Genomic DNA, 12,704 nt, shown 5'->3' with positions numbered 1-12,704 from the left:
AGTTTCTAATCCAGGGGTTCTTAACCGAGGGTATCCATACCCTTCAGTGGTATGAGAACTAAATAATGGGGGGACAACTCCACTCAGAAGAGTTTTCAAAGAAAGTTGTTAGATTAAAATAAACTACAGCTGTTCTGTTGCTAGCTATCCATATATAAACTAAAACCAAGCTAGCGACACATTTTGTAAGTCTTGAAGTCATACTGGTACCTCACAGGACTGGTGATGAGGACAGCCACAGTCTGTTGAAGGTAGTTTGTGGACATACTAGGTAATCCACTGGTGTCTGTAATCGTAAAAATGTTAAGTAACTCTGCCCTAACCACTTCATGTCTATCATACCTAGTCTTGGTGATGAGCAATGCTTACCACCAGCATTTCCGTATTCAACTCATTCTACTTTCTTACTATCCTAAGGCTGGAAAAAACTTGCATGAAACAAATATATCACCGATTTTCGAGGGTTCTAACCTAGTAGGCTGAACTGAGGCCAGACATCCTCGCTGACTGCTTGATTTCTTTTTTTTTTTTTTAGATTTTGCCACTGAAGTAGCTACTTAATTGTGCACCCATAACCATCATGTGGACGGTAAACCCTTGTGGGGCCTAGGAACTAGACCCCAAAAAGGGTTTACACGAACACATCTGGATTTATACCTACAAATCACTTATCTGTTGCAAAGAAATTCATGAAATTTGCTTAATATATCTGGTATATTATTTTCACTAATAAGATATCTTGACATATCATAAAGGTTATTATACTATCTCTATATTCCTCAATAAGTGGACATAATTAAGCACAATGTTCAAGATAGTGACCATAGGGCTGACCACATACTTTGCATCTGGTTTGATAATAATTTGTGTGTCTGCCAAACTGCCAGAAGTACTTGTAACTGGCTGCTACAACATCAGTCATGTTATAAACCATACCCCCGGCCGGGATTGAACCCGCGGTCATAGAGTCTCAAAACTCCAGCCCGTCGCGTTAGCCACTAGACCAGCTAGCCACAATAAGATTCATCCAACTAGGTATATTTCTACACCATAGGAAAGTTAGCACAGGCACCTCTGTGACCACAAATGCAAGTTTTTACAGACGAATCTCCAGCTAGCGTGGCCGTGACGAACTCTAGCTCAAGTCCCTTCACTGCCGTCAACATGACTCAAGAAATCGTAATGACACGATTGCAAATAAACCATACCCCCGGCCGGGATTGAACCCGCGGTCATAGAGTCTCAAAACTCCAGCCCGTCGCGTTAGCCACTAGACCAGCTAGCCACAATAAGATTCATCCAACCATACCCCCGGCCGGGGGTATGGTTTATTTGCAATCGTGTCATTACGATTTCTTGAGTCATGTTGACGGCAGTGAAGGGACTTGAGCTAGAGTTCGTCACGGCCACGCTAGCTGGAGATTCGTCTGTAAAAACTTGCATTTGTGGTCACAGTGGTGCCTGTGCTAACTTTCCTATGGTGTAGAAATATACCTAGTTGGATGAATCTTATTGTGGCTAGCTGGTCTAGTGGCTAACGCGACGGGCTGGAGTTTTGAGACTCTATGACCGCGGGTTCAATCCCGGCCGGGGGTATGGTTTATTTGCAATCGTGTCATTACGATTTCTTGAGTCAGTCATGTTATCATAGTGGGTTATAGATATGTTCAGGCTTCTAACTGCATTCTTTAACATTCTGTTTTATTATTCTCTGCTAATATTATTCTTAATGTTAGATACAGATACACCAAAGTCATATTCTACATATTCTCCTTCAGGGTACTCTTTTTTGCTAACGTATCCCCTTTATCATGAAGGAGTAATCCAATGTGTGATGGAATCCGTAACAACTGTACATTAATTCCTTTTTTTCCGAATTTCTGAGTATCTATACTTGGTGTCTCTAATAAGCATGTTTTTAAGAGTCATTATGTGAGCCAAGAGCCTTCAATGATGACAAACTCCGTAATATTCATAGAGTTAAGCTCAGCGTCATAAGTCAACTTTAAGACCATTAGGATGGCAAACAATCCAGTTTGCAGTGTAGACGCCCAGTTGTTAATTCTTATGCCTCACTCAAAATTGCTATCGTTCTTAACTATGGAGGTGGCAACAAGAGTACATGCAGCCCTGCCAGTAGACTCCTGCTTACAACACAAGGATGGCATCAAACAACACAAGGATGACATCAAACAACACAAGGATGACATCAGACAACACAAGGATGGCATCAAACAACACAAGGATGACATCAGACAACACAAGGATGGCATCAAACAACACAAGGATGGCATCAAACAACACAAGGATGGCATCAAACAACACAAGGATGACATCAAACAACACAAGGATGACATCAGACAACACAAGGATGGCATCAAACAACACAAGGATGACATCAGACAACACAAGGATGGCATCAAACAACACAAGGATGGCATCAAACAACACAAGGATGGCATCAAACAACACAAGGATGGCATCAAACAACACAAGGATGACATCAGACAACACAAGGATGGCATCAAACAACACAAGGATGGCATCAAACAACACAAGGATGGCATCAAACAACACAAGGATGGCATCAAACAACACAAGGATGGCATCAAACAACACAAGGATGGCATCAAACAACACAAGCATGGCATCAAACAACACAAGGATGGCATCAAACAACACAAGGATGACATCAAACAACACAAGGATGGCATCAAACAACACAAGGATGGCATCAAACAACACAAGGATGGCATCAAACAACACAAGGATCCATCAGTCTATCAGTAACTACCCAAAAACAGCATTGCGCTGCACCAAATTGTAGGATTCTCATACTGTAAATTACTTTTAGCAAATCACAATATTATATTCCCATAATATAATTACAATAATTACTTTTGAATCTATTGTCCACTGAAGAATTGAGACACTTATACAACATATGGGAATCTTTATTGAAGAAACGTTTCGCCACACAGTGGCTTCATCAATCTTATACAAAGCAGGAAGGTATAAGGAGAGGAGGAGTTTGAGGTAATCAGTCCCTCAGCCTGGAGTCGATGTGTTCAGTCCATCGATCTTGTAGAAAATACAGCATAGGGCCGTAGCAGTGGCTTATATACTGTAGTGAGGTGAGGCGAAGCAGGAGGCGGCGGGGTCATAGTGGAACCATCCACTAGTCTAAGTAGGTCTTCGTCCAAAGATTGGACAAGTTTTGAAGAATTCTTTGAAAGAGTGCTAAGAAGCAGGATTGCAAATCACCTGGATTCCCAAAATCTGCACAATCCAGGGCAACATGGGTTCAGGGCAGGTCGCTCCTGCCTCTCACAACTACTGGATCACTATGACATGGCCTTGGATGCACTGGAAGAAAATCAGAATGCAGATGTAATATACACAGACTTTGCAAAAGCATTTGACAAATGCGATCATGGCGTAATAGCCCATAAAATACGTGCTAAAGGAATAACTGGGAAAGTGGGGAGATGGATCTTCAACTTCCTAACAAATCGAACACAAAGAGTAGTGGTCAACAGAGTTAAATCGGAGGCTGCCATAGTGAAGAGCTCTGTTCCACAAGGCACAGTACTCGCCCCCATCTTATTCCTTATCCTCATATCAGACATAAACAGAGATATACACCACAGCACCGTATCATCCTTTGCGGATGATACTAGGATCTGCATGAGGCTGTCATCTGCTGAGGACGCGGTTAACCTCCAAGAAGATATAAACAAAGTTTTCCAGTGGGCAACGGTAAACAATATGATGTTCAATGAGGACAAATTCCAACTACTCCGTTATGGAAAACTGGAGGAGATAATAACTAGAACAGAGTATACTACTGACTCCGGCCATACAATAGAGCGGAAAAATATTGTAAGGGACCTGGGAGTAGTAATGTCTGAGGATCTCACTTTCAAGGATCACAACAGTGCCACGATCGCACGTGCAAAGAAAATGATAGGATGGATAATGAGAACTTTCAAAACGAGAGATGCGAAGCCCATGATGATCCTTTTCAAATCACTTGTTCTCTCTAGGCTGGAATACTGCTGTACATTAACATCTCCATACAAAGCAGGTGAAATCGCAGATCTAGAGAGTGTACAGAGATCCTTTACTGCACGTATAAGTTCTGTCAAGCACCTTAACTACTGGGAACGCTTGGAAGCACTTGACTTGTACTCGTTGGAACGCAGGAGGGAGAGATATATCATAATCTACACTTGGAAAATCTTGGAAGGAATGGTCCCAAATCTGCACACAGAAATCACTCCCTACGAAAGTAAAAGACTGGGCAGGCGATGCAAAATGCCGCCAATAAAAAGTAGGGGCGCCATTGGTACACAAAGAGAAAACACCATAAGTGTCCGGGGCCCAAAACTGTTCAACAGCCTCCCATCAAGCATTAGGGGAATTGCCAATAAACCCCTGGCTGCCTTCAAGAGAGAGCTGGACAGATACCTAAAGTCGGTGCCGGATCAGCCGGGCTGTGGCTCGTACGTCGGACTGCGTGCGGCCAGCAGTAACAGCCTAGTTGATCAGGCCCTGATCCATCGGGAGGCCTGGTCGTGGACCGGGCCGCGGGGGCGTTGATCCCCGGAATAACCTCCAGGTAACCTCCAGGTATTACCTCAAACTCCTCTCCTTATACCTTCCTGCTTTGTATAAGACTCTAAAACCTCCTTGCTCATCCGAAATCCTACTCTCTGTCTTACCTTTAATTCTCTCAATAATAACCCTACCATACACTTTTCCTGGTATACTCAGTAAACTTATTTTATTTTATTATCACACTGGCCGATTCCCACCAAGGCAGGGTGGCCCGAAAAAGAAAAACTTTCACCATCATTCACTCCATCACTGTCTTGCCAGAAGGGTGCTTTACACTACAGTTTTTAAACTGCAACATTAACACCCCTCCTTCAGAGTGCAGGCACTGTACTTCCCATCTCCAGTACTCAAGTCCGGCCTGCCGGTTTCCCTGAATCCCTTCATAAATGTTACTTTGCTCACACTCCAACAGCACGTCAAGTATTAAAAACCATTTGTCTCCATTCACTCCTATCAAACACGCTCATGCATGCCTGCTGGAAGTCCAAGCCCCTCGAACACAAAACCTCCTTTACCCCTTCTCTCCAACCTTTCCTAGGCCGACCCCTACCCCGCCTTCCTTCCACTACAGACTGATACACTCTTGAAGTCATTCTGTTTCGCTCCATTCTCTCTACATGTCCGAACCACCTCAACAACCCTTCCTCAGCCCTCTGGACAACAGTTTTGGTAATCCCGCACCTCCTCCTAACTTCCAAACAACGAATTCTCTGCATTATATTCACACCACACATTGCCCTCAGACATGACATCTCCACTGCCTCCAGCCTTCTCCTCGCTAAACTTCTCCTCAGTAAACTTATTCCCTTATAATTTTTACAATCTCTTTTGTCCCCCTTCCCTTTATATGAAGGAACTATACATGCTCTCTGCCAATCCCTAGGTACCTTCCCCTCTTTCATATATTTATTAAACAAAATTACCAACCACTCCAACACTATATCACCCCCTGCTTTTAACATTTCTGTCATGATCCCGTCAGTTCCAGCTGCTTTACCCTCTTTCATTCTACGTAATGCCTCACTCACCTCCCCCACACTCACATCCTGCTCTTCTTCACTCCTAAAAGATGTTATACCTCCTTGACCAGTGCATGAAATTACAGCATCCCTTACTTCATCGACATTTAAAAGATCCTCAAAATATTCCTGCCATCTACCCAATATATATATATATATATATATATATATATATATATATATATATATATATATATATATATATATATATATATATATATATATATATATATATATGTCGTGCCGAATAGGCAGAACTTGCGATCTTGGCTTAAATAGCAACGCTCATCTTGCCATATAGGACAAGTGAAAATTTGTGTATGTAATAATTTCTCCAAAATCATTCTGAACCTAACGATAAAAATATATTTCACTGAGTTTGTTTAGTATTAAATTATTGTAAACAAATCTAAAATATATTTAGTTGGGTTAGGCTAAAATAAATTGTTCTTGTTATAAAAAGGTTAGGTAAGTTTTCTAAGATTCTTTTGGTGCAAAATTAAAAATTTTTACATTAACATTAATGAAAAAAAATATATCTTTAAACGTATAAGAAAAAATTTCTGAAAGGACTTAATTTTAAATGAGTTCTTGCTAACTGACCAGTTTTACATATTCGGCACGACATATATATAGATATATATATATATATATATATATATATATATATATATATATATATATATATATATATATATATATATATAAGGGGTCCACCTCTGGTGTAAATTGTGGGACCCATAGCCTCTGAGAAGTGAATAAAAAGGCTTCAAGAATATTTGGATTTCTCTTTGAAGCCGTTTGAATATTCAACTTCCCCTACAACCCCATCTTTTCAATCTTTTTTACCAATAGGTATATTTTATTACATAATATGGTATAGAAGATTTAAGATACATTGTTGATATAAAGATGGCATATACAGTACATGAGGTGTGAGAGATACATGTCTAGTACATATTGTTACGTGTTTGTCACTAATTATAATGAGAAAATCTCATCCAACTCCTCAGAACTGCGGCGCGTGCCCAAAATACAGCAGCCACTACCCCGTCTGAACAGCAGCGCTGAGTCGCTGGAACAGAAAACTAGCTGCTCTGGGATCCCTAGTTACCCTGGTGAGTCTTTTGCCCAGCTCCTTAAAGAACTTAGATGCACTCTTTCCCCATGAGCCAAGGGTTTCAGAGCCTATGGGCAAGTTCTCCGTATTTTCTAGACTTTTGGAACTCCCTGAAGCTGGCGGCTACTCCTCCTTCCTCCCTGGTGTACTGGAGACACGTATCAGCCAAGGTAGATGCACTTGTGTAGTCCTACACCACCTGTTTGCCGTCTGTCCAGGCTTGAAGGGTGACATCATCTGGACGCTTTTGGCTGCCATCATTTCTGCATAGTTGGGGTGGCTCCCTTACTGCTGGGCATCCGGCTGTTGTGAGACTCCTCTTGATAATGTTATTAACCTCCTCATGTTTTGCAATCTTTCCCTAGGATTTACGGCACACAAGACCATGGTACCCGAATCGGTCTGCTATTTCATTGCCACAAATACACCTGTGTTCGGCGAGAATAGGGGCGGCAAGTCGAAGGGCAACACCGATGCGGATGGTCTGCGGGTCGAGGCGTATGCCAAGGCTGGAGTTGGGAACAGCCAACAAAAAGTCCCATGCGTGAGGAGGTCTCACTGCCAGGAGGCGGGCTCTATCCTTCCCCGACACACTCTGAAGCATTTCTGAGGCTAGGTTCTCCACTACTGGGCCATCCCAGTGCGACTGTTTGTAGTTGTTGGGGGGAGCAGGTCTGGTTTCAGAGCCTGTTAGATTATCCCAGATCATGGCTCCGTCAATGAACTTCTGGTCCTGGACTCCAATCTTGTCCCTAAGATATTCAGGGAGTATCGGTGCTACAAGCCCTCTGGATGCAATACATGACAGAAAAGCAGGTAGCGCAATCTGTGATGACTTGTGGACACCATTGCCTCCTAGTCTGACTGGAAGTGTAGCTTGGTTCCACTGCCCGTCTTCTAGAGTAAGGTTAAGTACTTTTGTAAAAATATGCCTCAGGATACTGTCACATTCGTGCAGTATAGGGTTATCATATGAAGGTTCACATCTTAGGAAATATGTCAACCTGGGCAGACTCAAGCACTTTGTGAGAAGGTACAAGGCATCGTGGGTGTCAAGATTGCCTATTTGTTGTTCCATTCTCAACTCTTCCAGTCACTTCCCGAGAATTGTATCAATAGCATCACTTTCCAGAGGTGCTCCAAGCAAGACGCTATTATATATATATATATATATATATATATATATATATATATATATATATATATATATATATATATATATATATATATATATATATATATATATATATATAATCATGTCTGCCGCAGTCCTCTCTTCCAGGGTTGTCAGTACTTTTAGTTTCTTCTCAGACTGCACGCGCTCCCTCGCCTCTCACTAGTCTGCTTGCAAACATTTTTGCAACTCTTAAAGCTTCTTCCTGAAAATGTTTGATCAAATGAGGGTTGCCCGGAGGTGCTGCTTATTGTAAACTTGTGAAAGACAGCGCGAGACTTAGTTTAGAGGGCAGTGTGAGGGCTAGTGTGGAGGGCAGTGTGAGGGCTAGTGTGAAGGGCAGTGTGAGGGCTAGTGTGAAGGGCAGTGTGAGGGCTAGTGTGGAGGGCAGTGTGAGGGCTAGTGTAGAGGGCAGTGTGAGGGCTAGTGTGGAGGGCAGTGTGAGGGCTAGTGTGGAGGGCAGTGTGAGGGCTAGTGTGGAGGGCAGTGTGAGGGCTAGTGTGGAGGGCAGTGTGAGGGCTAGTGTGAAGGGCAGTGTGAGGGCTAGTGTGGAGGGCAGTGTGAGGGCTAGTGTGGAGGGCAGTGTGAGGGCTAGTGTGGAGGGCAGTGTGAACAGTGACCTGTACATCTTCGTGGTCACACCGGGACATCAACGTTTTTAGAGAGCCGCCTAGTGAGAGGAGGAAGGCATTAGTACACACATGTTGCAGGGTGCACACAAGCTGCATGGGTACACACATGCTGCATGGGTACACACATGTTGCAGGGTGCACACAAGCTGCATGGGTACACACATGCTGCATGGGTACACACATGTTGCAGGGTGCACACAAGCTGCATGGGTACACACATGCTGCAGGGGTACACACATGTTGCAGGGTGCACACAAGCTGCATGGGTACACACATGTTGCAGGGTGCACACAAGCTGCATGGGTACACACATGCTGCATGGGTACACACATGTTGCAGGGTGCACACAAGCTGCATGGGTACACACATGCTGCATGGGTACACACATGCTGCATGGGTACACACATGTTGCAGGGTGCACACAAGCTGCATGGGTACACACATGCTGCATGGGTACACACATGTTGCAGGGTGCACACAAGCTGCATGGGTACACACATGCTGCATGGGTACACACATGTTGCAGGGTGCACACAAGCTGCATGGGTACACACATGCTGCATGGGTACACACATGTTGCAGGGTGCACACAAGCTGCATGGGTACACACATGCTGCAGGGGTACACACATGTTGCAGGGTGCACACAAGCTGCATGGGTACACACATGTTGCAGGGTGCACACAAGCTGCATGGGTACACACATGCTGCATGGGTACACACATGTTGCAGGGTGCACACAAGCTGCATGGGTACACACATGCTGCATGGGTACACACATGTTGCAGGGTGCACACAAGCTGCATGGGTACACACATGCTGCAGGGGTACACACATGCTGCAGGGTGCACACATGCTGCAGGGTGCACACATGCTGCAGGGTGCACACATGCTGCATGGGTACACACATGTTGCAGGGTGCACACATGCTGAAGGGTACACACATGCTGCAGGGGTACACATGCTGCAGGGTGCACACATGCTGCATGGGTACACACATGTTGCAGGAATACACACACGTTGCAGGGTGCACACATGCTGCAGGGTGCACACATGCTGCATGGGTACACACATGCTGCAGGGTGCACACATGCTGCAGGGGTACACACATCTTGCAGGGGTACACACATGCTGCAAGGGTTCACACATGCTGCAGGGGTACACACATGCTGCAGGGGTACACACATGTTGCAGGGTGCACACATGCTGCAGGGGGCACACATGCTGCAAGGGTACACACATGCTGCAGGGTGCACACATGCTGCAGGGGTACACACATCTTGCAGGGGTACACACATGCTGCAAGGGTTCACACATGCTGCAGGGGTACACACATGCTGCAGGGTGCACACATGCTGCAGGGGTACACACATGCTGCAGGGTGCACACATGCTGCAGGGGTACACACATCTTGCAGGGGTTCACACATGCTGCAGGGGTACACACATGCTGCAGGGTGCACACATGCTGCAGGGGTACACACATGCTGCAGGGGTACACATATGTTGCAGGGGTACACACATGCTGCAGGGGTACACACATGCTGCAGGGGTACACACATGCTGCAGGGGTACACACAAGCTGCAGGGTGCACACATGCTGCATGGGTACACACATGCTGCAGGGGTACACACATGCTGCAGGGTGCACACATGCTGCATGGGTACACACATGCTGCAGGGGTACACACATGTTGCAGGGGTACACACATGCTGCAGGGGTACACACATGGTGCAGGGTGCACACATGTTGCGGGGGTACACACATGCTGCAGGGGTACACATGCTGCAGGGGTACACACATGTTGCAGGGGTACACACATGTTGCAGGGGTACATACATGCTGCAGGGTGCACACATGCTGCGGGGGTACACACATGCTGCAGGGTGCACACATGCTGCAGGGGTACACACATGCTGCAGGGGTACACATATGTTGCAGGGGTACACACATGCTGCAGGGGTACACACATGCTGCAGGGGTACACACATGCTGCAGGGGTACACACAAGCTGCAGGGTGCACACATGCTGCATGGGTGCACACATGCTGCAGGGGTACACACATGCTGCAGGGTGCACACATGCTGCATGGGTACACACATGCTGCAGGGGTACACACATGTTGCAGGGGTACACACATGCTGCAGGGGTACACACATGGTGCAGGGTGCACACATGTTGCGGGGGTACACACATGCTGCAGGGGTACACATGCTGCAGGGGTACACACATGTTGCAGGGGTACACACATGTTGCAGGGGTACATACATGCTGCAGGGTGCACACATGCTGCGGGGGTACACACATGCTACAGGGTGCACACATGCTGCAAGAATAAACATATGTTGCAGACAGTGCCAGTGATGATAGCAGATGTCAGATATCAAGGAACGTAAGCCAGGTCTCACTGGTTGAGTGTCAGTGTGTACGGCAGGAGAGGTGACGGAAGTTTTCTCACCAGTCACATTCCCACTGCCATATTTACCTGGAGACAGTAATGGCACACTACCTGAGCCAACATAATAAAAAGAGACTATGAGACAATGTACAAAAAATAAACCAGCAAGACTGGATCTATTTTTTCCACAAGCCGATCTAAGGTTATCTGAAACTATTCCGTGCGGGTCACCGCTCCCGCGGCTCGGTCCCAGACCAGGCTTCTTGGCTGATGGCCTGATGAACCAAGCAGTTACCTGGAGGTCATTCCGGGGATCAACGCCCCCGCGGTCCGGTCCATGACCAGGCCTCCCGGTGGATCAGGGCCTGATCAACCAGGCTGTTACTGCTGGCCGCACGCAGTCCAACGTACGAGCCACAGCCCGGCTGATCCGGCACTGACTTTAGGTATCTGTCCAGCTCTTTAAGGCAGCCAGAGGTTTATTGGCAATTCCCCTAATGCTTGATGGGAGGCTGTTAAACAGTCTTGGGCCCCGGACACTTATGGTGTTTTCTCTTAGTGTACCAATGGCTCCCCTACTTTTAATTGGGGGCATTTTGCATCGCCTGCCCAGTCTTTTACTTTCGTAGGGAGTGATTTCTGTGTGCAGATTTGGGACCATTCCTTCTAGGATTTTCCAAGTATAGATTATGATATATCTCTCTCTCCTGCGTTCTAACGAGTACAAGTCAAGTGCTTCCAAGCGTTCCCAGTAGTTAAGGTGCTTGACAGAACTAATACGTGCAGTAAAGGATCTCTGTACACTCTCAAGATCTGCGATTTCACCTGCTTTGAATGAAGATGTTAATGTACAGCAGTATTCCAGCCTAGAGAGAACAAGTGATTTGAAAAGGATCATCATTGGCTTGGCATCTCTCGTTTTGAACGTTCTCATTATCCATCCTATCATTTTCTTTGCACTTGTGATCGTGGCACTGTTGTGATCCTTGAAAGTGAGATCCTCAGACATTACTACTCCCAGGTCACTTACATTATTTTTCCGCTCTATTGTATGGCCAGAGTCTGTAGTATACTCTGTTCTAGTTATTATCTCCTCCAGTTTTCCATAACGGAGTAGTTGGAATTTGTCCTCATTGAACATCATATTGTTTACCGTTGCCCACTGGAAAACTTTGTTTATATCTTCTTGGAGGTTAACCGCGTCCTCAGCAGATGACAGCCTCATGCAGATCCTAGTATCATCCGCAAAGGATGATACGGTGCTGTGATGTATATCTCTGTCTATGCCTGATATGAGGATGAGGAATAAGATGGGGGCGAGTACTGTGCCTTGCGGAACAAAGCTCTTCACTATGGCAGCCTCCGATTTAACTCTGTTGACCACTACTTGACTTAAGAAATCGTAATGACACGATTGCAAATAAACCATACCCCCGGCCGGGATTGAACCCGCGGTCATAGAGTCTCAAAACTCCAGCCCGTCGCGCTAGCCACTAGACCAGCTAGCCACAATAAGATTCATCCAACTAGATTCATCCATCCGCGGGTTCAATCCCGGCCGGGGGTATGGTTTATTTGCAATCGTGTCATTACGATTTCTTAAGTCATGTTGACGGCAGTGAAGGGACTTGAGCTAGAGTTCGTCACGGCCACGCTAGCTGGAGATTCGTCTGTAAAAACTTGCATTTGTGGTCACAGAGGTGCCTGTGCTAACTTTCCTATGGTGTAGAAATATACCTAG

Source organism: Cherax quadricarinatus, chromosome 12 (genome assembly GCF_038502225.1).
Source record: "Cherax quadricarinatus isolate ZL_2023a chromosome 12, ASM3850222v1, whole genome shotgun sequence".
Classification (NCBI taxonomy): Eukaryota; Metazoa; Arthropoda; class Malacostraca; order Decapoda; family Parastacidae; genus Cherax; species Cherax quadricarinatus.
This window is presented reverse-complemented; position numbering follows the sequence as displayed.